General features: G+C 41.9%; 1 protein-coding gene across 5 annotated transcripts in view; it reads right to left on the bottom strand.

Moving 5' to 3' along the window:
• The window catches only part of HELZ (helicase with zinc finger), a 141,722-nt gene extending 136,226 nt beyond the window's left edge, over positions 1-5,496 (bottom strand). For 2 of the 5 annotated variants that reach the window (XM_074343502.1, XM_074343507.1), the window contains exons 1-3: positions 5,424-5,496; positions 4,040-4,098; positions 42-98 (exon numbers count right to left, since the gene is read on the bottom strand). The gene's annotated coding sequence lies outside the window, so the exon portion shown is untranslated. Of the gene's footprint in view, positions 1-41; positions 99-4,039; positions 4,099-5,423 lie in introns of those variants that run through there. The other 3 variants (XM_074343503.1, XM_074343505.1, XM_074343504.1) reach the window with 3 other exon arrangements.
• Positions 5,497-27,600: the final 22,104 nt, after the last annotated feature.

Raw genomic sequence — 27,600 nt, 5'->3', positions numbered from 1 at the left:
GTTCTTGTTTTCTAAATAAGGCTCTGCCAAGCCTTACTCACCTGCAGTTCACTGCACTGGGTATCACCCAAATAGCCCATCAGAGCTCTTTATAATTTCTGAAAGAGAGAGAAGGAACTTTTTAAAACACAGTAGAAAACACCATTGCTGGTGTATCAGTTCTGAAACATGTGTCCAGTATTCACAGCATATGGTCTTTTGGTCCACAGTATTTCAATAAAATGTAGCATAACCAGCCAGGACCAAGAGTCCCGAGATAAGAGTCCAGAGATAAAAATTTGGTTCAGTGTTGCTACCACTTGGGTGTGTGACCTTGGGCAAGTCACTTGACTTCTCCAGGCCTCAATTTCCTCATCTGGAAAATAAGACAGTTAGACTAGACAGAAGAAGCAGACCAAATCACAATGGAAAGAGCAGGCCCTTTCCAAGGCACAGCGCCGGACCCCCACTTACTAGACCTGTGACGTTATGTTAGTTCATTCACATTTAGCCTAAATTTCCTCTGCAAAGTGGAAATAACTATCTTGGAGTTGTTCTGAGAACTAAAGGAGAGAGAATGAGTTATAAAAAGCCTATAGTAAATAAACTGTGAAACTCATTCATAAAGTTCCACAGATGGTAATTACCAACATTACTCCCAGCCCTAAGGTTACATGAACTCAATTCCCAAATATTTATTTCCTTAAAAGATCAACAAATCAAAACTTTACCAACCTGACAATGTAATTAACTCTTTGAGTGTTTCAGTAACAATTCAATTACAGTTATCTTAAACTGACGGAAGCTTAAGATTATCAATATTACTTATCATCACAGGAAATAAGGGTGGAATAGTTCCTGCATAACATCTAAGCCAGTTCAGTGGCCATGCCTTTCCTGACTTCTCTCTCTGCTTTCATGACTGCCAGGGTTCCTCAGCAAGAGAGTTCTTCAAAGGCCAAGCGACACCAAGTGTTTTCTATGGTCAGATCAAGGGAGCACAACTAACGGTGGAGAAGGGAAGAGAGGCTTTTTTTTTTTTTTAATCTTTTTTACTTTATATACTTAAGTACTACTCCAGTTTGTTAACCATAGCATGCATCAATTTTACATAAAAATAAATGATTTTTTAAAGCTATGTTACACATATTGCCTACTGAAAGGAAGCTCGCCTCACAGGAATATTTTCAACACAAGGAGAATATCCACAGAAGAAAGCAAAAAGGCAAATTCAGATGTGCCGAGAACACCTAAAATATGGCACAGAAATAACAAAAATCACAAACATTCACACTTCAGAATGGTTCAGTCAAAAAATATGCCATGCATTCCTCTGAAGAACCTAATGATGAATCAGGGCTTTTGGGGGTCAAAAGCAAGTTGAGTACACAAAATCTGGTTTTACCAGACAACTTCCTGCTCTTGGAGAAAATGACCCAGTACAATTTACATGAGTAAACAAGCTGGTATGACTGTTTGGTAGTATGTTGAAAACTTTTAATTTGCTTTAGAAAATTGGTAGCTTAAAAATATATATGCACACATATATATAAATATATACCTAAGTTAAAAGTCTTCATGTTACATCTACAATATTTTCTGAAAGAATATTAACTCTATTAAATTCAGAATTATTCAACGAATATATGTATGTATACATGTGACTGAACTGTTACGCTGTACAACAGAAATTAACACAACATTGTAAACTGACTATACTTCAATTAAAAAAAAGAATTATTCAAAAGTATTATCCCACCCACCCTTGAAGCGATAGCTCACTAAGTTTTATGTTGCTTCTAGTCAATGCTACAGAAATAATCCTGACTACACCCATCATTTAAATGAACTATAAACTGGTGTAGTCTCACTCTCCACACGTATCATAGTTCTCACCTAGAAAATATTTCAAAATATTACTTAGAAATCAAATTATATTTGCATGTACACTTATCTAAGTGTACTAAAATAAACAACCATAACAATTTGTTTATAACTTTTAAGTAGCTCCTCCCCCTCTCATATCTAATCAACAAGTTGATAAACTTGGCCTAAATATTCTATGCATTTAAAACAACAGGCAAAGGTCCTTATTTCTTGTGCTAGGCCTGAATTTGGAGTCTTATATATAGGCTGACAGACAATTACAGACTAATTTGCATTTAATATTAATACCAAGCCTCCTCTTAAACAGAGAACAAAAATGCATGTGTAAGATCTGGTCTACTTATTTGTAGGTCCTTCTGCAATATTCTTACCCTTTCATGAACATGTTGTATATTTTTAAACTACACAAGGCCCTATGCAAGCATCGTTCCCCTCTCCAGTAAAACACTGGATGATTCATAAATGTTTACAGACTTTAAAACAATGTAGATTGAATATTTATGGTATTAGAAATGAAACTTCTTGCTAACAAGTGCAAAAAATCAAGTTTACCAACTACAGAAAGGTACTTACTGATTCCCCAAAACTACAGCCTTACCTAAAAATAGTGTCCTAGCTTCCCAGCCAAAAGGACAGACTAAAAAAGCTATGTCTTTATTCAGCTCAAAGACACAGACTCCTACTTCACCACAACCTTCAATACTATGGTATTTCCCATTTTAGAATGCTTTGTGTAACAACCTGTTTGGTGGCCAACCACCAACTTCACTTTGAAGTTAATACTAACACTTCACGTGGTTTGCATGTGTGAGAATTGTGGAAAATGTCTTCACACAATTCAGGCCAAACAACACTAGCCACACAAGATTACCTATTTCTAAATATTCCATTATAGACTACAAACAAACATCTCCATAGGCCAAAAAGTAGATTACTGGTCCCTTCCACAAAGAAATCTGTAAAAAAAAAAAAAAAAAGAAAGAAAGAAAGAAAAGACAAAAGGTACAGATTGGGAGGTCTAAGGCATGAATATGCCTCCATCTGTAAACTGAAAATAAATAAATTTTAAAATCCATTTGCTTTGCCAAGAATAAAAATAAAAATATACGTGATATACACAAGCACTGCTGAGTTTCAAACACAAGCAAATGTGGTGTATGCATTTACAAAAGGATCTTGGTTTATGTCCACCTTCCTTTCCCAAGTTTTTTTTTAAAGGCAAAAATGTCAATTGTATGCCTTAATCTGGAAAAAAATAAAGCACAGCTTATTCTTCTTAAACAGATGTGTGATAGAGATGAAAAGTTTGAGTGGATTTCAAAATACAAAGGCTACCCATATGTGTTAAAGAAAAAACAAAAAAAACCTGCAGTAACCAATCCACCATAACAACTTACATTGTCTCAATAAACCATAGTAAAATATTTTTAAAGTTGAGAAAATTGCTTGTGAAAAATTTTAAATTAGCAAATCTCTCTCCTTCTCCCCAGTACAGATTCTAACTATTCACTGACTCTATATCAATAATGTTCTATAAATCCAAAGCCTTATCGGTTAGATTAAATAAACAACACTTTGAATTCACACACTATGTGTGACCAGAAAATGACAAACCAGCCTTATCCCTAATAAGCTAAACAATATTCAACATTATCATTTTATTTCAAAATAACTATGAGAGAGACAAGTACTATTCATTCCATTTTTCAGAAAACAAAGGCAGAATCTGCCTAAAATAATTCTTTCTAATGGAAAAGGTGTACTTTATATGAGTCTCCAAAACTGGACACACAAAATCCACATACACAGTCACTAACACTCAATGCAGAGTAAGTGATGGACACCAAAACACACATAAAATTAAGACACTCAACTAATTACTCAAGGAAATTTAAATAGACAAACTATAATTACCCCTGATGAAGATACTTATCAAGGATGGCTACAAGTAACACCTGGCTCCAGATAAGCTCCACTATTTTGGAGCCACTGAAAAGTTTGGTACACTTGACAGTTTTCTTTTCTAAATCTAGCCCTGCCTCTACATGCATTTGACTTAGTGAGTGATTTGGAAATAAAGATGGCCCCAAATTACTTAGTTTTAGCCTTACCCTTATGACTTGATTAAAATAAAGAAAGAAAAAAGGTAAATCATTTTTAACTGCAGTCTCACCTTACACATCTCACCAGCACTGTAGTTCTTTAGTGATCAATTATTACTTCATCCAATTCCTGAGGCAAATAGAAAAGTAAAATGTGTCTATACAACACCAGTAACAGACATGATCAGTAGCAAATATTTTATCAGCCTGAAGTGAAAAGGCATCTACATTTCAAATGGAAAAAGTTACCACAATGGTACACTATGCAGCTTTGTAAATGAGTTTGTTTTACTTTAAAATAAAAACATTATCTCTCTGTGTAACAAAAGATTATAAAATGCTTTTAAAATCCAAAACATAAAAAAGTCATCTCTTACAGCACTGACCTTACTTTCTAAAAAAAAAAAAAAAAAAAAGAAGAAGAAGAAGGGAAAAAAAAGAATTTAAAGAAAAGAAATCTCATTAATATGAGCTGAAGAGAGGGCAAAATTAAGAACAAACTAGCCAGGCCAACTCCCTCCTCCCCCTACACACACCCAACTCTAGGAATCCACTGTCTCTGGATTTATACATATTATATTAATGATTTGCCTGAAAAGTGTAAGTTGGGAGAGAGAAGGAATTCTGAGTTTCAAACAACACCTGAGGATCCCAGTCCAAGAAGAATCCTATGACCCTGATTTCCAGCCCTGGCTGGAGGATCCTCAGCAAAGGGGAGGGTGCAGGAGGCTCAAATATTCTAGGGGGAGAGGAATCAAAGTTCCCTAAATAAAACTGCAGTCCCTTAGCTCTAGAATAGGGGAGTCTTGAAGGAATCTCCAGGAAAGGATAGTCTGTTTTTATTTTTGTTGATGTACTTGTGGGCCAATGAGAATTTCCGAGGAGGGGGCGGAGAAAGGGGCGAAGAAAGTGAAGCTCAGGCAACAGCCCTCGGCGGGGGGTGAGGGGACGCACCCCTGACCCACTTTTCCCGACGCCCACCCTCCGGCGCCCGCCCCCACCCCAGGTGGAAGTCCGAGCCCTGAGGGGGCAATCGAGCGGGGCGTGGGAGGCCCGCACGCTCCCCACCCCCAGCCGCGACCCGGAGGAGGGGAGCGTGCAAGGAGGGTCGACTCCCCCTCCCGGAGTGCCCGGGGCTAGACAAACCTCCTGCAGGCTCGCGGCCCGGGTCTGCAAGGCCCCCTCCAAGGCCTGGGCCGAGGGCGCCGCGGCCCCCAGCGGAGGGGAAGGGGACCGAGGAGGGGAAGAAGCTGTAAACAGCTCCAGCGTCCGGGCCTCGCCTCGAAGAGCCCCGCTTCCCAGGCCCCGCCGCGGGCCGCCTGGGCTCCCGGCCCGCCCCGGGGCCGCCCCTCCCGGGACCTGGGGGGCCAGAGGGGAGTCCAGTCCCCTCCCCGGAGGGCTCTGGCAGCTCGCCGAGCGGTCTCAGCAGCAGAGAAGGGGGAAGTCAGGACTTACCTGTCATTACTTTCTACGCCATCTTGGATCCACTTGTCAACGTCCCCACAAAGCATTATGGGTAAGAAAGAGCCTTTAAAGTGACTCCCCCCCCTCGGCCCCCGACTCCCGCCTCCCGCCGCCGGCGCCGCCCCTCCGGCCGCACCTCCCGCGCGGAAAGTTGCCCCGGGTGCCGGGCCTGCCCCGGCGCCAGCAGCCCGGCCCACTCCTCTCTTCTGCACTGTTTGCTTTTAAAATTCACCCCCATTTTTTAAACGTGGCTTTGGATCTTTCCCATTGCTCCAGCCCCTGGCCTCCCTTCCCCCCACCTCTCGCCTCCAAGCCTGTTCCCTTTGCCCCGCCGCCCTCCGATCCTGGCAGACACCCCACGTCTGCATTTAATCAGCTCGAGGTTTCCCTGCTGCTGGCAGCAAAGAGCTGCTCATTGATTTATTTATGCGCATTTATGCGTCTGTTACTGCTCTAGATCCTTGGTGCACGGCTGCGGGCTCCTGCTTCCCGCCCCCAAGCAGCTGGGGGTCGCCTTCGGGGCCCGGTAGTCCGGCAGCCCTGCAGCCTGGCCGGCGCTCTGACTGCCGCATCCGCAGACGGAAAGGTATCTCTGACCGCTCCGGGGCCGTCGGGCTCCGGGACCTGGGCGGACACTGTGTCCCGGACTCTAACGGCATCGCAGCGCGTTTAGCGGGGGAGGGATGGGGAGTAATAAGCTAAATGCAACTTCTACCCCTGTTTACTCTCCCTGCCGCTGTCTCCTCCCCTCGGCCAGTAACGCGATCCGCGACCCTCTGAGTAGGGACCCCTCCCCTAGGAATGTGACTGTGGGCTCTGCCACTTTTGTAAATCCACTTTTACAGCCCGGGCTGCTTGCAGACTGGGGACTTCCCCGGACAGGTAACTCGGGGGCGCAAGCTGCGGGCTCCTGCCCCAGCGCAGAGGTGCGCCAGAGCCCGGGGGAAGGTCCCGGAGAGGGTCCGGGGCCGAGAGGAGCGTGGGCCGGCCCGAGTCCACCTGCCAGGTCCCAGCAGGGCGGCGAGCGCAGGCGACCGGGCGAAGTGAGGACTGCGGGCGCCACTGCCAACCAAGGCTCGTTGGAGGATGCTCGGAGTCTCCTGACTGCCACGGGTGCGCTAGAAATAAGGGGCGCCGAGACGTAAGCCTGGGATCCAGGCGGGCGACCCCGCAGCCCCGCCCGCTGCCTGGGCCTCTGCTCCAGCGGGAGGACTGATTGCAGGAGAGCCGATCTCTCTCCCCGATACTCGCCACCCGCTTTCGGTTGCGCGGGCGAGCAAAGTGGTCCCCTTCCCCCTCGAAGCCCGTTGGTTAGTCCCCTGCGCTCTCACTTCCCATTGCCTCTGGTCTCTGATTTACAGACTTTGGGGGCCTACTCTGGCTGCTTTCCACCACCTCCCCAAGCAAATTTTTACAAAGAAGTGTCCAAGGAAAAATCCTCCAGGACATAGAGACTTGCGAAACTGTATTCGGTGTAAAATGCTGTTGAGTGGCTCTGAAATCAGAAGAATGCGCGGGGGGCATTAAACGCCCCCTTCGGCGCTCGCGGAGAGCCTGGGGCCTTGGGGTCGACTCAAGAGTTTTACACTCTTCCAGACCCTACGAGAAACCTCTCTCGAGGAACCTGGACGGTTGCTGACATACATAAGCCCTGCCCCCGGGGAGCTAAAAAAACTCCACCGGGCAATTGTCCCGGCCAAATGAGAAGAGTGGGGTGTAGACTCATTAAGGGATTGGCCCGGGGTCAGCGCTGAGGGAGGGAGCGAGGTAATGAGTCACTCCAGGCCGGCGAGAACGCGGCGTGCCGGGAGGGACCTCCCCTGAGTCACCCGCTTCCCTCAGCCGAATGAGGTGGGAAACCGGAGCCTGGAGCCAGGTTCTTGGACAATCCAGCGCCCGCCGCCACGCGGGGCCGTGGGCTGGGGGCGGGGAGGCAGAGCCCCTCGCGACTTTCAGCCTGCTGGAAAATGGAGTGGCCCTCCCGTCTAGAGGAGATTCCAAAGTCTCTTTGCAGGGCAGCCAGTAGCTGCGTTTCCAGGCCCCCTTATGCACCTAGCCACCCCTGTGCACTTACTGAATGGTTGCTTTGTGTTTACTCGGCAATCTTTATGCGTGTGGTCTGAGTTTCCTATAATTCAACGAGAGCGTAAGCCGAGGGTGAGGACTGTACCTCTCTGACATTTCTTCAGTAGGTACCTTTCTTGGCCTTGTATTGGCCTGGACCCAGAGAAGAGCTGGATATATGTGCCTGCCAGACCCACCCGTTCATCCAGTCCAGGGTGCTTCCTGGTCCATCCTTGTCCAAGACAGCCCCTGAAGCCTGAGCTAGAAACCCCCCCTAACTCTTCTCCCTGCCTCTACTCTGCCCCCTACAGTCTATTCCCCATCTGACCAACCCAGTGTGGTTAGCGAAATGTTAATAGTATCACGTGACTCCTCTGCTTAACTCCAACAAAGGCCACAGGATCACACTTAGAAAAAAACCAAATTCCTAACCATTGCCTACAAGGTCCTGTGCGAGGTGTCTTCTTTGACCCTGGATTAGAAATGTTCTTGTATGTCTCTTGTTGAATATTTATTATCTGCCCCACCCCCATTGGAGTATAAGCTCCATCAGGGCAGAGGTCTCAGCGAGCTTGTCCACCCAGTGGCTAGACCCGGGCCTGGCACGTATAGAGATGTTCAGCAAATACTCACTGAATGAATGACCAAACTTTTATGAGAGTGAGGAGTGGTGGTGAAAGAGTGCAGAAGCCTAGAATGAGCAGCTGAGGGCCCTGCCCTTGCTTCTGACCACTCGGATTGCACACAGCTGGAGGCAGGCAGGTAGGAATGGACTTGGGAAAAACAGGCCTCTTGGCCACCATTAATGGTACTCCATTCTGATTCTGATCTTCTGAACCACAGCCTCAAATAATTCCCTGGTCACACTCCTCTTCCTTCCCTCTTTTTGTCTTCCCCTCACTGGCCACACCTTATTCTTTTCAGCCCTAAGGCTCAGTCCTTGGGTCTCTCTTACTCCACTACACCCCCTCGCTTCTCCTTCAGTCTTAAGGCTTTAATAAAATACCATCTTTATCCTGAGGAAGGGCTCCAAACCTATAGCTGAAGCCCAGAGCTTTCTCCTGACCCAACAACTTGAAACTTTCACAGACATCGTAAATTCAACACATCCAGAACTGAATTGACTTCCTCCCACAGACATGCTCCACCACTGTCTTCCCTGGCTCCATCATTGGTAACTCCATCCTTCACATGGCCCAGGCCACGGTGACGCCTGTCTTTCTCTCAAACCCCACCTTTAATCCATCTGCAAACCCTGCTTTACCTTCAAAATGTGTCAGCATTGACTGTTTCTCATCACCTGCACTGTGGCCACTCTGATCCAATGCACTTTAATCTCCTCCCCCGTCCAGTGTATTCCCCCCAGGGCCATCACACACATCCTGATAAAGTGCAGATCAGACCTTATCACTCCTCTGCTCACAACTCTCTAGTTTCTACTCGTCTCATTCAGAGGAGAAATTAGAGTCCCACACAATCTGCCTCTGATGTGTTTGATCTCATCCCCCACCTCTCTCCCTCTGGCTCTGTTTCAGCTGTACAGTCTCCTTTTTGAGTGTTTCCTCTTCCAGTAACACTGTCTCTCCCAATATCCACATGGCTCACTCCTCCGCCTCCTTCAAGCTTTGCTCATCCCAATGAGTCCCTCTCTTACTATTCTATTTAAAATTCCAATATTCCTACACACACACACAGGTATACACAATTTCCTTCCTGCCTTTTTCCAATAGCATTTATCACCTCCTAATATAACAAATAATTTGTTACTCAGTTTCTTGTCTGTCTCCATGTGAAGAGTCAGCCTGCTGATCATCAGATTTGTATTTGTTTCTGGGAACTACATTTCCCAGCTATGCCCTTGCTTCCAGCTGGGGCCATGTGACCAGTTCTTGCCAATAGACTTGGAGCAGAAGTGTGACTCTGAATGAGCTCCTGCAAATCTGCCTGACCAAAAATACATGCAAGGACTCAAAGCTCAGCAGACAATAGACCTTTATTATGTTCATCTACTGGGAACTTGTGATCTATTTGTTACAGCATTTAGCACCTTAATTACTATACCCACCAGAATGGAAGCTCAATGAAGGCAAGGACTTGTGTATGTTTTGTTCACTCATGTGTTTATCCTCAGTGGCCAGAACAGAGCTTGGCAGATAGTGGGGCCCTAATAAATATTTGTTGAGTGAATGAATTAATTCCCTTTTCCATGACCAGTCATGAAAATAAGTGAACGATTGGCAAGGAAAGGACAATGGGAAAGGAATTTTGTTTGTTTGTTTAAAGAAGTAGTAACTGAATTTCTAGAGAATGATTGACTACAAGGCTTTGGTAAAACTGAATAAAGTTCCCTCTAATTTTGTTCTTCCCTGCTTCACCTTCTCTCCTCTTTTCTTCTTCCCACTTTTCTACCTCCTTCCTCTCTATTTCCCCCAAGTCCTCCTTCACTCTCCCCTTCTCCTTTTCACTCTCTTTTCTCTTCCATGGATTTTCTTCTCTTTTTATTCCCACTTCATCTAAAAAAAAAATTCACTGCGTATTAATTTGAGCTACTGTGAGTACTCAACCAGGATATCTATTCTAAGTCACTTAAAATATAGACATGGGAAATAACACAGGTTAAAAAACAAAGAAATATTAAATCCCTGGAATCCTATATTCCCCTTCTGCTTTTAAGGCCCACTTCATTTCTTCTTGACGTATAGAAAGGAAGTGATGGTGGACCAGATGACTCAGACTAACCCTCCCACTAAGGACAACTAGAACAAAATGGGTAACATATTCCTCAAAACATCTGCTCAAACACATTTGGGAGGTTCACAAAAGTGAAGACTACCAAGGATAGCCAGAACAGGGAGGTGATTCTAAAAGTTGGGGTCTTTGTGTCCAGGGCCTTTGGCTTTTGACAGCCATTTAAGTCAAGAGTATCATCTTGCACATTAGGATAACTATTATCAAAAAAAAAAAAAAAAAAACAAAACCAAAAGCAAAACAGAAAATAATGAGTGTTGGCCAGGATGTGGAGAAATTAGAACACTTGTGCATTGCTAATGAGAATGTAAAATGGTGCAACCACTGTGGAAAACATTGAGCAATTTCTCAAAAAAGTAAACAAAATTACCATATGACCCAGCAATGCCAATTCTGGGTATATACCTTAAAGAATTGAAAGCAGGGACTCAAACAGATATTTATACACGCATATCATAGCAGCATTATTCACAGTAGCATAAAGGTAGAAGCAACCCAAGTGTCCATCAAGAGATGAATAGATTTTTTTAAACGTGCTATATACATACAATGGAATACTACTCAGCCTTAAAAAGGAAGGAAATGCTGACATGTATGTAACATGGGTGAACCTTGAAAACATTATATGCTAAGTAAAATAAGCCAGTGGCAAAAAAAAATTACTGTATGATTCTATTTAAATGAAGTACCTAGAGTAGTCACATTCTTAGACAGGAAGTGGCAAAGGTGATTGTGAGGGGGTGAGGGGAAGGGAAAATGGGGAATCATTCAGTGGATATACAGAGCTTTCAGTTCTGCAAGATGAGAAGACTTTTGGAGATTAACTGCAAAACAATGTGAATGCACTTAACGCTACTGAACTGTACACTTGAAAATGACTAAAAGGGTAAGTTCTATGTTGTGTGTTTTTTTACCACAATTTTTAAATTTTTTAATGGTTAAGGTGGTAAATTGTCGGGTAGAGGGGCAGTTAACAGCTCAGTAGTAGAACACGTGCTTAGCATGCATGAGGTCCTGGGTTCTATCCCCAGTACTTCCATTTAAAAAAAAAAAAAAGATGGTAAATTGTATATATATTTTACCACAATTTTTTTAAGCAAAAAATTTAAAAGGTAAACTGTGCAAAACCTACCAAAAGAAAGTAGGCTTTTGACAAAAAGCATGACTAGAAGTAAAGAGGGACACTTCATAATGATGATATGCTTCGTTCATCAAGAAGATATAACAGTTCTAAATGTGTGTGCCTCATACATGTAGCCTCAAAATATATAAAGCAGAAACATGGACAGAATTGCAAGGAGGCAAAGGCAAATGTGCAGTGGTAGCAGAAGATATGTTTATCAGGAACTGTGAAAACAAGCAGGTGGAGAACTAGTAAGAGATAGATTTGAACAACTGAATAAGCAAGCTTTACCTAATAGATGTACATAGAATACTGCACCCACAACTCAGATCACAAATTCTTTTCAAGTGTACATGGAATGTTTATGAAAATGCTGGGCAATATAGCAAGTCTCAACAAATTTCAAATGATCTAAATCATACAGAGTACATTCTCAGACAGTGATGCAATTAAGCAAGAAAACAAGGGAAAAAGTAAGTAGAAAATATCTACATATTTGAAAACTGCATGTCCTCCTAAATAACTCATGGATTTAGAAAATCACAGTGGGAACTGGGAAAGATTTTAAACTGGAAGTTTTTGAAAATACTACATCCTCAAATTAAGATGTAGCTAGAGCCATGCTAACACGGAAAGTTTTTAAATGAGTGTAATAAAAAATAATCCCGAACTAAATAAAAATAAGCGAAGTATTTTTCGTGAGAAATAAGAAAAAGAACAGCTAATTAAGCACAAAGAAAGTGCAAATAAATGGAAACAGTCAAAAGTTAATTCTTTGAAAAGACTAATAAAATTAATAAACCCCTGATGGGACTAATTCTTTAAAAGCACAAATAATGCCAAAAAAATGAAAAGGGGAACATTTCTACAGATTTTTCAGTCATTAAAAAGATAATGAGACAATATTGTGAACAGTTTTCTGCCAGTATGTCTGAAAATGTGATTAAAATAGACATGTTTCTTGAAAATACAGTTTACCAAACTGGCACAAGAAATATAAAACCTGACTAGTCCTATATCTTACTTTTTAAAATTAAGTCTATAGTTTAAAATCTTCCTACAAAGAAAATGTTAGACCCAGACAGCTTCACCAGTGAGTTATATTTAAGGAAAAAATAGCACCAATCTTACTCTCCTTCAAAGAATAGAAAAAGGAAATAATCCCTTAACCATAGGAGATCAACACAACCTTGATACCAAAACCTAGCAGAGACTCTATCAAAAAAAAGGAAAGATAACAGGTTAATCTGACTCTTAAACGCAAAACTAAGCAAATGATCAGCAAAATGAATTTAGCGATATGCAAAGAAGCTATATACATCACAACCAACATGGGCTTTTCTATGAACATCAGCTTGTTTAAAATCAATCAGTATAATTCATCATATTAATGGATTAAAAAAGAAGAATCATGTGATCATCTTAATAGATACAGAAAAAGCACTGAGTAAAATTCAACGCTATTATTTTTTTAAATGTATGTACCAGCAAAGTAGGAATAAAAAGGAGTTTTCTTAACTTGATAAAGGGTATACAGAATCTTCAACCAACACACCAAGTAGCGTAGAAACCTACAAGAATCATACCAAGTAGTGAAATGTTGAAAGCTCTCCCTCTGGGTTGGCAGCAAGCATGCCTGCTCCGACCACTCGTATTTGGCATCATAGTGGTGGACCTAGCAAATGCAAGAAATAGAACAAGAAAAAAGTAAAAGGTATAAATTTGAAAAGGAAGAAATACTGTTTACAAGATGACCTGATATGTATGTTTAAAAATCCACAAATATTCAATTAGAATTAACAAGTGAGGTTAGTAAGGTCGCTAATATCAATGTTAAAATGTATTTCCACATACTAGTATATACTATATAAAGCAATAATCAGGTAGAATATAAAAAATTTTAAAAGCTGTCTTTCACATGCACACCAATGTTCATAGCAGCACTGTTTACAGCAGCCAAGACATGGAAGCAAACTGACCATCCATCAACAGATGAATGGGTAAAGGTGTGGTATGTATATACAATGAAATACTATGAACTGTAAAAAAAGAGTGAAATAATGCCATTTGCAGCAACATGGATGGACCTAGAGATTATCATCCTAAGTGAAGTAAGTCAGAGAAGAACAAATATATGACATCACTTATCATATCTAAAAAATGATATATATGAACTTATTTACAAACCAGAAACAGACTCACAGACATAGAAAACCAAGTTATGGTTACCAAAGGGGAAAGGTGGGGAGAGAGAAATTAAGGGTATGAGATTAACAGATACACACCATTATATATAAAATAGATAAACAACAAGGACCTACTGTATAGCACAGGGAACTATATTCAATATCTTGTAATACCCTATAATGGAAAAGAATCTGAAAAAGAATATATACATGGATACATATAACTGAATCGCTCTGCTGTGCACCTGAAACTAACACAATATTGTAAATCAACTACAGTTCAATTTAAAAAATTTTTTAATAAAGGGGAATAACAAAAAGAGATAACACAGCAGTGTCAAAATATTGGATATATAAGGAATATATAGGCTGAAGTGAGTGCAGAATTCTATGCAAAACTATGGAAAAAAATGAAAGAATATCTCAATAAATGGGAGTACACCATGTGTGGCAGACATGGAAACGTCATTTAGATGCTCTTCAAGAAAGAACTTACTGCGCAGCTGTGCAGATGTGGCCTGCACGTAGCTTCCAGCTGCAGAGAGCTGCCTTACCTGAAGTTACACGGGTCCCAGAGCAGCATACATCCAGTGACAAGTAAGACAGGGACATAATTAGAGCCATATCCACCCAATGCAGGACACTCCAAAACCCTTGAGAATGACAGCAACTCCCTGCTCCTTTGACTGAAGCTTTGTGGCACCAGCATTGCTGTGTGACCCCTTCCTGCGCCTGATTTTGCCACCTCCCCTTCCTTCCACCAGTGTTGATCCCTCATAAACGTCTTGCACCTCAAACTCTGTCTCTGCCTCTGCTTCTGAAGACTCTAACCCGTGACAACTGACTCAGGAGGGGTCTGAGAAAGCAAGTGATAAGATGGGATTCAGAGCCGGCCGGCGAGGAGGTCCCCAACACCGGCGGTGAGTAGGTGAGTCTCAGACAGCCCGTGGCACGAGGTGCTTGTTCAGTTGTTCACACGCCTTCTGTTGGTACATAAGGAGGGTGTCCTGGTCGAAGTGAAAGCACTAGCAGAGGTAGTGTACCAGGCACTTGAGACTTTTGGAGGAAATAGTTGCTATAGAGATGATGGGTTTGGATGGCTGTTGATAAGCATCATTAATGTTCTGCAGAAAGATGACAAAACAGCCAAGGTTAACGGGCAATTGGAAGCCAAGTGTGAAAACCAGAGGCCTCCTTGGTTGCAAATAACAAAGCCCTCATCTCCTGCAGTGACGAGGCAGCAGAAGCTAAGGACCAAGACAAAGAAGATTCAACATCCAGCAGAGGCAGGTCTGTGATGCCAAGGTCAGGGCCCAGGATGCGATGGAAACATATGGGCGGGGACTCGAAAGATTCTGAGTCCCTAGCCTCCTGTGAACCTTCTGAGCCTGTCATCCCCGCACCCCCAGTAAGAGCTAGTACTCGCACTTGCTGGAACGGCATTCAGAAGCTTCTCCCTGAGGATCCCTCAGAATTCGCCCTCCTTGGCCACTGTGCCTAAAACTAGCTTAAGTCACAGTACATGCCAGCTGGGGACATGCTAAGGGATTATATCCCACAAAAGAGCTGCAAACCCTAGCCAGTATGCCGGGGACTGGATTCTAAGGGTTCTTGATCAAGGGGGCCAGAAGGTAAAATTGGGTAAAGGAGGGTCTGTTGACTTGGAATTGCTCTCCTGAGATACAGGATTTAACATTCTGGTAAGGATCCGGGGTGCAAGCTCACTACTAGGAAAGTTGAAATTCCAGAATCACCATGATAGAAGGTAGGGAAGTAAATTAAAAGGTTTAGGGGGGTAGGAACACTGAACAGCCAGAAGACCCACCAGATACGGGTTGCGTTCCACAGAAAGTCTCAAAAGACACGCCATTTACCAGGCCATAAGGAATGTGCTAGTTAGAAGGGCACCTGCTCCACCAGGAAGTTCAGTGGTGACTCTCCCAAGTAGGCCAGGGCTGACATTAGGGCAGGCTGTTAACAGAACTTGGCTGGTCGATAGCAGTAGGAAGGATTCTGAAACAATTGAGACCAGGCGGTGATGCTTATCCACTAGGAGCCGGGGTTCCCGAGTGTCAGAATTACAGTCAGGGTCAAACTGGCAGCCGAAGTAGCTTAGCCCTCAGAGAATCAGAGAGACGGTTACTGAGCCAGGTATCCCAAGGGACAAAATAGACGGGCAGCAAACAAGGGTACCACACAGCTTATACCAGCAGAAGAAATCGGGGATAGTGGGAGATAATAATGCAGACTGTCTTTGTAACCTGAGGGGAGGAAAGACTTCTTCAACAGGATACAAAAACCACTAACCAAACATTTAAAAATTAATAAACTGCATTAAAATGAAGAATGTCTGTGCATTTAAAAATTCCATGATGTACTTGATATAAAAGAGAAAGAGAACGTGAAAAAGCACAAAGGCAAGTCACAAGCGCGAAGAGGTATTTGCAACACATGTAACAAAAGGCTCATATCCAGAATATTTAACAACTCTCACAGATCAACAAGGAAAAAACTATCCCACAGAAAAGGAGATCAAAGGCTTCAACAGGCGGTTCAGCACAAAGGATGCCAAAATGACCAATAAACATATTTTGAAGTGTTCATCCTCACCAATAATCAGAGATACAGAAATTAAAATCATAATAAGCTATCACTGCACACCCAGCAGGATGGCTAAAATCTAAGACTGACCACGCAGACTGGTGGTGAGAACGTGGAACAATGGACTCTCTCAAACAGAGCCGGGTGAAAGTTTAAATTGGCATAACCACTTTGAAAAGCTGTTTGGCAGCATCTGCTAAAGGTGAACCTACTCTATAACCCAGCAATCTCACTTTAGGAATATACCCAACAGAAATATGTGAACTTGTATGTCCAAAGACAGGTACAAGAATGCTCATAGCAGCATTATTTGCCATAACCAGAAGTTGGGTAAAACCTGTTAGCCATAGACCATTTGTGGAAGAATAAACAATCAAGTCATTGTGTGGTACAACTTAAATATATACAATTTTATCTTTCCGTTATACTTCAATAAAGCTGGGGGGGAAATAAAATATATAAAAGTCTACCTATAAAAAAGTATAATTAAATAAACTGCTATATTCTTACAATCCATACTACACAGCAATGAAAAAGAATCAAGTACTGTTGCATCCAAGAACATGAATGAATCTCACGAATGACACACCAATGACAAAACAGTCCATACTCTGGGAGGCCATTTATACAAAGTTCAAAATGGAAGCAAAATTAAACTGCAGTGTTAAAAGATACTTGCTTAACAAGAAGATGATTGCCGTAAAATTCAGGACTGAGGTCACCTCCAAATGGAGGTAGGAGGCTCAGGGGAACATTCTGAGCTGCCCGATTGAATGTTTCTTTACATGGCTCTTTGCTTTGTGATAAAACAGTGAGCTGTACCACAAGGTCCTGGGTTCAACCCCCAGTACTTCCATTAAAATAAATGAATAAATAAACCTAATCACCTCCCTCCAAATAAAAAAATTAAATTAAAAATAAATATAAATGAATAAAAATTTTTTTAAAAAATGAGCCATACATCTCTGTTTCATACACTTTTCCGTATATTCTGTTTCACAATAAAGAAAAGGTTGAAAGACAACAGAAAAGTTGGTTATAAAATATTGGGCTGAATGTTTGCAAACCCAGTATGTTATATATTTGGCTTTCTTTTTTTTAAGCTTTTTTTTTTTTTTTAAAGCCTCAATGATACTCTATGGAGTGTCCTAACATTTATCTACTGGTCCCTGGCCAGACTGTTTCATGTTGGGGGAAATAATCTGGGGGACAAGAATTGCAGATTGCAGCAAGAGACGGTGTGAATGGACTCAGGGTACCAGTCTGGCCTGGAGAAGCAGCAGCATCTTTGTAACAAGAACAGCACTGGGTTTTTCCCTTCCAGCTTCCTTTCCCAGGGAAGGCAGACCCAGAGAGACCGTCCCTTAGGCTAGTTTTATGGTGCTGTCACCCGCTCTTCCCAGACATCTGTGAGAGATAAAGTCCCCCAATTCATTAAGCAGCCATGTAGAAGTTTCTATTGTTGCCAAGGGCTGGAACAGGAAAGAAGGGAGGTGCAACTGTTTAATGGGTACAGAGTTTTCTTTTGGAATGACGAAAATGTTTTGGAACTAGAGTGGTGATTGCACAACATCACAAATAGGTACTCAGTACCACTGAATCGTGCACTTTCAAATGGTTAATTTTATGTTATGTGAGTTTCATCTCAATTTAAAAAACAAATAAAAATTTAAAATCCCGTGGATAGATTTAATAAACAAGACTATATTTTTCTCCTTCCTAATAAAGGCAGAAATATTTCTTTCTAGAAGGAAGTAAATAGACTTTTAAAGAATTTCTGAGGTTCCCCAAACCTATCTGGTTGCTGTTTCTTGTTTTTGTTTTTGTTTTTTTAGGTTGCATAAAGTGAGTTTTTAAAGCTGTACAACATGATGGTTTAACATAGGTGTAAACTGTGAAATGATCACCACGATAAAAAAATTAATACATTCATCACCTTACCTAGTTACCTTTTTTAGTGGGGATGGGAGGTAAGAACACTTAAGATCTACTCTCAGCAAATTTCAAGTGTACAATACAATATTATTAAAATACTGTAGTCCATAAATAATGTACCATGCCATATATTAGACCCTTCAAACTCAGTCATCTTATAACTGAAAGTCTGCACCCTTAGGCCAACATCTCCTCATTGCCCCCCTTCTTTAGCCCCTGGCAATCACCATTCCACTTTCCTGGTTCTAAGAATTTTAATTTTTAATTGGGAAGTGCTGGGGATTGAACCCAAGACCTCATGCATGCACTCTACCACTGAGCTACACCTGCCCTCAAGAGTTTGACTTTTTTAGATTCCACATAAAAGTGAGCTCGTACAGTGGTCTGTCTTTCTGTGTCTGGCTTATTTCTGTTAGCACAGTGTCCTCCAGGTTCATCTGTTTTGCCTTTCAGTTTTTTGTTGCAGCCACCCACTTTCCCTCTCCCCTAGCTGGTTATTTGCAGCATGTGTTTGCCTGGGAGCCCGAGCAGACACCTCTCTGTCCGCCTCTGCCTCTGCTCCTCTGACCTTTTGCAGGCTCTCCCCCCGGTGGTGAGCGCTGCTTTGCTGAGTCTGCATTTCTGCCGCTGGCCTCAAACTGATCATGACAGGAAGCTAGGCTTCCTGGGGTCCTGAATCAGCAGAGCAGGAAGGAAGTAAAGGCCACAGAACTGTCGAAGAGGAAGAAGTCAATTTGAAGGCATGAGGATGCATCCAGAGAAGAGTAACGTATGTTGTGCCTGGGGTCCCATCATCTGTGGCTAGAGGCACAGACCCTGGACCAAGGCTCCCAAAATGCTGTTTCCTATGATCAAATGACCTTGGGCAAGGCCTTTGCCTCTCTTGCTGTCATGTCCCCATCTGTAAAATGGGAATGATTGTTGTGAGGGTTATAGGCATCTCAGATCATGGCTTGAACAGAGTAAGTCTGCAGCAAAATTAGCTCTTTCTTTTCTTTTCTATTTTTTTTTTTGATTTAAAAAAAATTAGGGGGGGAGATAATAAAAGGTTTATTTATTTACTTTTAGAGGAAGTACTGGGACTTGAACCAAGGACCTTATGCACGCTAAGCATGGCTCTACCACCTAAGCGATAGCCCTCACCCATAGCTCTTACTTTCAAAGGTTCCAGTTTTAAAGCATGGAGTTTCAAAAAATACCCATTTATTTTCTTCCCGCCTTTCATCTCCCATGTTCCCATTACTAACTAATACCAAACAAGCCAACAAACAAAACAGACCTGCAACCCTGGTAACCTATTTTGGGCATTTGCCATGGAACCGAGATTTCTTCCACAGGAAAATGGCACTCAAGCAGGAGCAGGTATCTGAGGACGTTTTCATCCTGGACCCTGTTGTAACTGGAAATGGCATTCAGGGCCCACAAGCCCAACTCCCCTGTTTCTCACAGTTGAGGGTTCAGAGTGGAGCTGTTCAGTCGCAGACGCGCATGGCTAGCCTGGTCGTTAGAAGCATTTGGATATACTAGGAAAAGCTCGGACTCAAGGGTGAGTGACACAGGCCTTGCTTTGCCCAGAGACCCTGGGCTTCCTTCACTTCTCTGGGCCTTCCTGCCCATCACACTGGGGTGTTGGACTAAATGGTCTTTAAAGTTCCTTCAGTTCAATGATTAAGGAGTCTACTCTTTTAATATCACCCCCACCTCCCAAAAGAAAAAAAAAAAAAGGAGTCATGGGGGTTTTACCTAAGAACCAGCTGGGGGTCGGGGGAGAAAAGACCCCTAAGGTCCTTTTTAAAAAACAAAGCATGTTTTAATTATAAGTCAAATTTCACTTTTAGGGGAAAAAACAACCTTTAGGCATTTTCTGTTCTATTTAGTTTAACTTTAATCTTTCTTCCTGCAGATAAACTCTTCAGTAGAAAAGTTTGGGGAAGGTTTCTCACACTTTCCACCTAAGGGGGCCAGTTTACATACAGAAAAGGACTCCCTGGAAGCTGATTTACTGATCTGACAGAAAGTCACTGCCAAGAAAGAAAGTTTCATGTTCAAATGACTTGACTAAATCTCTCATGGCATTTCTGATGCTAGAGGGTTAATCCTCTATGGAGACAGTGACAAGATGCTGGACTTTCTTTTTTTTTTATGGATTCCACATTCATAACCAAGTACTTGGCAATCTGCCTTCTCATATGTTACGAAACAAAAATGTGTTGCCGTCAGTGTGTTTTTAATGGGCCAAGCAGTTTGTTTGATTGCAGTACTTGGGTCTAGACTCAGAGACACCAGAACTTTCCTGCTGCCTTGTCACTGCTTTGATTATTATCTTGGTTTCCCTCTGTCTTTCTAAAGAACAGCTTGAGGCCTCAGGGGGGTGATGTCCTGGGAGCAGGCACAGGCCCCCAGCCTTGGCCTAAACCCTTCAAAGGGATTCGCATCCAGATTTGCACAGTATTTTGCAAAACTTGCAGGCGTCCACCAGTTTTAGATTTTGAAATTATTGGCACAGCCCAAGTCTACCGTCGAGAAATTCTCATGAGTGGGGTGGAAATGATTTCCATAAACAAAGCAAACTCCAGTCTCTGCAGCCTTCTGTAGAAATATTTATACCCAAAGAGAAGGGTCCCTTCCAGCCCTGGGATGCTATAATGTAAACATTTTGCTATAAATGAAGTGCTTTGTGAACAAGCTTGCCCATTCCCTTGGAAACTGCGCATAATTTTGCCTAAACACGTCTTTTGGCCCCATAGGCTTGGCTGAAAGGTAAACACCCCTGATGATTCCCCTTACAAGAGAAGGGCCAAGTGTTTATTGGATATAAGGTGGGTTTTTTTAAGGGGCCTTTAAAAAAGTCTATTGACTTTAAGCCTTATGACCAGCTTTCATGGTATTCAGCAGACCTCCTCGGAGCCACAACAATGAGCCCTCGGGTAACAGTTAGATGTGATGGCCCAGAAGACGGCATCAAAGCCATGGGTTGAGTTATCAGTAGTTATTCAAATTCCTACTTGCACACAGCTGGATTTCTTTTCAGTGTAGCCTAAAAAAATTTTTTCCTGGCCCTTGTACCATGTTCGCTCACGTGACTTAGTTACATAAAGGCTTTATTTGAAGTCAGGAGCGTCTCCGACACTACAAATGACAATTGGAAGTGGATGGTGGTTGCTTTCACCAGATAAAGCTGTGCCTCCCGGAACTCTCCTTACAGATGAGTAAGAGGCCACGGCCCCAGGCACCACAGAGCCAGCCTCCACCGGCTCCAACAGCTGAAACTCACCCTCCTGGTATTCCTGACCTCTCCCTTGCCTGGTCCCCTTGTCCTTTCTGCCCGGTCTCTTCTTTTGTCCAGTTTTCCTTCTCCTCCTTTCTTCCCTGTTCAGCTGGAGTTGTAGTCACTGAAGCAGAGGCCTTAACTGTATTTCATACTATTTTCCACAGCATCCATGGGGTTGCTTCCATTTTCTTCTTTTCTTTCCAAACATCTCCAGTCTCCACGTACACGTACTAGGCCACCCACTCCCAGATCCACTATCCTTTGTGTCACCAGGCAGCCCCAGTTCTGTCACTTGAGTCACAGGTTTGAGAGTTTCCTTATCGATTACTTTCATCTTGCTTTGGAATATGAGCTTATTTACTCATCCAAATAACCATCCTCTTCCTCCTTAATTTTTTGGATGGAACGTGGCTGCCCAGCCTCTCTTGCAGCTAGAAGTTGCCTTGGAACAAAGAGATGTAATCAAAACCATTATGGGCAGTGTCCAAAAAATGCCGTTAAAAGTGGACGTGGGACACCCTTCTTTGCTCCTTCCTAGTTCCTACTGATTAGAACAGAGATATGTGCTGTCTAGAGCTTGGATCATGAGGACACACACTGAGCACATCAAGCAGTAAGATTTGGTCTCTGTTGATTGGGGAGCCTCCATCCCAGCCCTGGACTGACTGCCAGCTTCTGTTACTCAAGTGAGAAACTAAACTTCAATCACATTTTTCTTTTTAGGGGGGAGGAGGGGTAATTAGGTTTATTCATTTATTTTGGGGGGCGGTGCTGGGGATTGAACCCAGGACCTTGTGCATGCTAAGCACGTGCTCTACCACTTGAGCTATCCCCTCCCCCTAAACTTCTATCACATTTAAGCCACCATTATTTTTGAAAGCTATGTAGCCAAATGTACATTCTCACATATGGAATTTATCCAATCATATCGCACATGAATCAAACTCTGGACCCACACAGAAGGATGGGCCTTGCTGAGAAAGGAAGAAGTTTGGATGACTCCAAATCCTTTTGACTAGTTTTCACATGTTTACCAGACTCCTTCAAGTGCCACAAGTGACATCCAATAATGGCTTTAATGACCAGAGGCAGAAGATATTTTAACATTTTGTAACCTTTATTTTTTGGCATAATTGCAGATTTATCAACAAATTGCAAGAATAGTACAAGGAGTTCCATGCAGCCTTCACCAACATTCCCCACATGTTAACATTTTACCCCATTTGCTTTAGTGTTCTTTTATATCAGTTTTTTTTCCTGAAGCATTTGAGAGTAAGTTGCAGACACGTTGCCCCTTTACCAGTTAACACATCGAGTGTGTATTTCCTAAAAACAGGGGGTTATGCGGCAACATAACTGCAACAAAATGATCAAAAACAGAAAAGTTAATTCTTATCCAATATTATTAGCGAGCCTATTGACTTTTTCCAGATTTTGCCATTTGCCCCAATAATGTCCCTAATGCCCTAAAGAAAGGACAAGAGAAAACTCCAAATGATCTGCCTCATTCTGTCCTAGTGTCTTCCTAATCCTCTTCAACCTGGAAAAAATTTTATCTTGCCCTGTCTTTCCTAGCCTTGACATTTTGGAGGAGACAGTTCTTTTGTAAAACGTCCCTCCGTTTCAGTACATCTGATGCCTTTCTCATGATTGGATTCAGCCTGTGCATTTGGGGCCGGAATCCTCCGGAGCTTATGCTGTTTTATTCTCAGTGCATCATATCGGGAGACAATTTGTCCCATTAACAGTGATGTTAACTTTGACTATCGGTTAGGATGGTGTCTGCCAGGTTTCCCAACTGAAAGTTATTATTTTCTCTTTGTAAAATTAATAAGTATCTTTGGAAAAGTGTTTCCAGAACCAATTCTAATATGAGGCAAGTGGTCTGGACTCCCCTCACCAGTAAGCAATCCTCAAGACACCAGCAGAGTATCCAAGAATTCAACTCAATTCTGACACTACTTACCCAGAGACAGAATTCCACAGGGAGAGGGCTCAGTCCCACAAGACCACCATCCACCTCAGATGCCTGTCACAAGCCCACGTTATTATTACTTGTGCTTCTGACCGAGTGGCTATAAATCAGAGGTTCCCACAACTCTCTCCTCGAGTTTGATTAATTTTCTACAACGCCTCACAAAACTTGGGAAAACCTGTTTACTCATCAGATTACTGATTTATTATAAAAGGGTTTTAAGAGATACAAATCAAGAGCTAGATGAAGAGATACAAAGGGAAGGTTATGGGAAAGGTTCTCTCTGAACACACCACTCTCACCAAATCTCCGCGTGTTCACCAACCCAGAAGCTTCCCAAACCCTCTCCTTTTGGGTTTTTATGGAGGCTTCATGACACAGGCATGATTGATTAAATCATTGGCTATTGGCAATTCATTCGACCTCCAACCCGGCTCCTTTCCCCGGAGATGGGGGATGGGGACTGAAAGTTCCAACCCTCTAATCTCATGGTTGGTTTTCATGGCAACCGGCCCCTACTCTTGGGTGGGATCCAAAAGTCACTTTCCCCGAAGCGTTTTCAGGAACTCAAGACAAGAGACCAAATATTATCCCATTGCTCTTGTAGCTCAGGAAATTCCAAAGGTTTTGGGAGGTGTGAGCCAAGAACGATAAATGAAGACCAAATATGTGAGAAATATATATTTGGGTCATCTGAATGACCAAATACATATTTCTTATAAATCATGATATCACAGTCTTGTGGAGAGATATTCTGAGACTGTGTAAATACCCTGATAATCCTCCAACTTTCACCCACTAATTTTAGCATTCATTGATGATTCTTGCATGAATGAGCTATTACTACAATGGTTGCCCAATAGTGATTTTATAACACTTTTTTCTCTTATTGTCTTTCCCAAGGAGGATTGAAACTGATGTATTTTTAAAAACTTTTATTTATTGACTTTAAAAAAACTTTTTTCATTTTTTGGGAGGGAGGTAATTAGGTTTTCTATATATTTGGTTATTTATTTATATGGAGGGACTAGGGATTGAACCCAGGACCTCATGCATGCTAAGCACATGCTCTGCCACTGAGCTATATCCTCCCCCCTTATTTATTTACTTTTTAGGCCATGCTATTGACATATGAGGATTGAAATTTCAAACATGAAAGCAGGAACCCAAGCATGTAGAGGTTGTCTCCAGAAACACCATAAATAAAAGTAATTTCCCTACTAAGAACTCTCTTTTTGAGCCCAGAGCATGTGTCTGGCACTGTCCCTGGGATTCAAAATAAATGAGACAGCTCCAAATCCTCAGGGAGCACACTTTTTAATGTAGGGGGCACAAATGTGAACAGACATTTTTCTACAACAGGATAAGTGCCATTCCTGGGTGATTTAGAACCAGGTGCCTTGCATGGCGGGGGCTAGTTTCCTCTGTTGAGTGGCGTGAGAGCACCCGCCCTGCTCTGTCATAAAACTGCATTAAATTGCACTGATTTCTGTGTAAGATAACGAACTTTCTGGAAAGCAGAAACTTGAACACTGTCTATCATCATTAAGTCTGAGGAACTTGGAGGCCCACAGAGAAGCAAGACTACAGGAAAGAAAGAATTCGCTAAGTAAGGCAGCTTCCCTGTCCTAGAACCTCATTGTCCTGGCACCCTGCTTGTAGGAGTCTCATTCAACATCATGTCAAACACTAAATACACCCACATCCCATAGTACATCAATTTATGTGTATGCATATTAGTTTCATATGAATTGACTTTCATTGGTTAGTTGACCTACTATATGTTGTCAGCTTTTGATTAATTTCAAATAAGTTTTTTTTTTTACAGTCAAAAGCCAATATATTTTTTTTAGGTCTCAAAAAAATCTTCTTGTAGATTTTACAAAGCTCATAGGCCCTAGGAACTGCACTTGAAGTCATTGATAAACTTTTTTTTAAGTTGAAAGAAGTTTTATTTATCTCAGAGACAAATGCCCCTGAATTAATCAAATTTACTTCTTAAAGAAAAAAAAAACTTTATAGAGATGTAATTCACATACCATAAATTCACCCATTTAAAGCATACAATTCTGGGGACGGGTACAGCTCAGTGGCAGAGTGCATGCTTAGCATGCACAAGGCATTGGTTCAATTCCCGGTACCGCCATTAAGATAAATAGGTAAATAAATATAATTGCCTCCCCCTACAAGAAAATAAAAAAATAAATTATACAATTCAATGGTTTTTAGTACATTTACAGAGTTGTGCAACCATCACCACTGTCTAATTTTAGAACATTTCATCACACCAGAAAAGAAACCTTGCACCCATTTAAAGTCCCTCCCCACCCTTCCCCTAATCCCCGGCAACCACTGAACAATTTTTTGTCTCTATCGATTGCCTTTTATGGACATTTTATATAAATGGAAACATGTAACATGTGGTCTTTTATAACTGGCTTCTTCAGCCTCCTGTTTTTGAGGTTCATCCATGTTGTAGCAAATATCAGTACTTCATTCGCTTGTATTATGATTGGTATTACGCTGTGTGGATGTAACACATTTTATTTATCTGTTCACCATTTGATAGGTAGTTGGGTTGTTTCCACTTTTTGACTATCGTGAGCAACGCTGCTACAAACATTTTGTGCAAGTCTTTGTATGGACGTTTGTTTTTTTCCTAACAGTGGAATTGCTGTGTCATGTGGGAACATTTTGAGAAGTCGCCAAACTGTTTTTCACAGTGATTGCACCATCTTACATTCCCACCAGCCGTGAACGAGGGCTTCACTTTCTGTACATCCTCCTCAACACTTGTTACCGTCTTTTCTACTCTAGCCGTCCTGATAGGTATCACGTGGTATCTCACTTTGGTTTTAGTTCACATTTCCCCAAGGACAAATGAGGTTGAATATGTTTTCATGTGCTTACTGACAATGTCTGTATCTTCTCTGAGAAATGTTTTTCCAAATCCTTTGCCCATTTAAAAATATTAATTGTTTTCTTCTTATTAATTTGCAAGAGTTTTCTCTTTATATAGTCTGGTTACAAGTCCCTTATCACCTACAGAATATGCTAGTTTTTCCCATTCTGTGAGTTATCTTCACTTTCTCCATGATGTCACCTGAAGTGTAAGAGTTTTTAATTTTGATAAAATCCAATTTACAAATTCTTCTTTTTATTATTTGCACTTTTGGTGTCATATCTAGGGAATCATTGCCTAACCCTAGATTATAAAGATGTATGCCTGTTTTCTTCTAAGAGTTTTATCATTTTTGCTCTCACATTTAAATCTATGATCCATTTTGAGTTAATTTCTGTGGATGGTATAAGATATGAATTCAACTTAATTCTTTTATATGTAGATATTCAGTTGTCCCAGGACCATTTGTTGAAAAGACTATTTTTTTCCCATTGACTTACCTTGGCATCTGAATTTTACAATAGCTCTGAAAGCCAGATCCAGTGAAAGAGTCTGAGAATTAGGAAAAAGTGGTTATTTTCAGGTATGTTGTGGCTGCTGATACTTGAACTTGTCCTGCAGCCCTCTCAGACATCTTGCAAAAAGGCTAACAGCCTTCTACCTCCTGAGGTAGTAAAATGCATTTCTGGTTTTTTAGAATGCCAAGGACATTTCAGTTTTATTGGCATTGTGCATGGTAGGTTTCCAGTTCCATCAGCACCTAGTGGTGGTCATAGCAATGGAATCTAAGTCTATGCTTTTGTGGGGAGGGTATAGCTCAGTGGTAGAGCACATGCCTAGCATGTACAACATCCTGGATTCAATCCCCCATACCTCCATTAAATAAATAAACAAATAAACCTGATTACTTATACCCCCTCCCCCCCAAAAAAAAACCCCAAACTAAGTATTATTCTTTTGGAAAGGATGTCTACACTGCTTGTGGTATTTAAGTCAGTAACACCATCCACTGTACCAGTCTGCCTTACAGTGTCTCATTCATGGTGACTCTGTCCACAGGTGAGAGAATATTCTTATTTCTTTATGTCTTCTAGTGTCATCAAGCCCAAGCATTTACATATGGAAATTTAAAGTTTTATTCCTATTCTTTTATGACAAATTCCTTTCTGTTTACTTCTCCTTTATACGGGGGCTTTATATTGTGGGGTTTGGTTTTGTTTCTGGAACTATGTGTGTCGTGTCGGTAGGTTATCTCATGTGTGAATCTTTTTCCAAGAGAACATAGAAAATGTTACAAAACATTTAGGTAAAAAGAGAGAGCTGAGTCTAATCCAGTTGAAAACAACCGAGCCAGGGAAGGATA

Source organism: Camelus bactrianus, chromosome 16 (genome assembly GCF_048773025.1).
Source record: "Camelus bactrianus isolate YW-2024 breed Bactrian camel chromosome 16, ASM4877302v1, whole genome shotgun sequence".
In the NCBI taxonomy this organism is placed as follows: Eukaryota; Metazoa; Chordata; class Mammalia; order Artiodactyla; family Camelidae; genus Camelus; species Camelus bactrianus.
The sequence above is the reverse complement of the archived record's forward strand: the minus strand, read 5'-3'. Positions and strand labels throughout refer to the sequence as shown.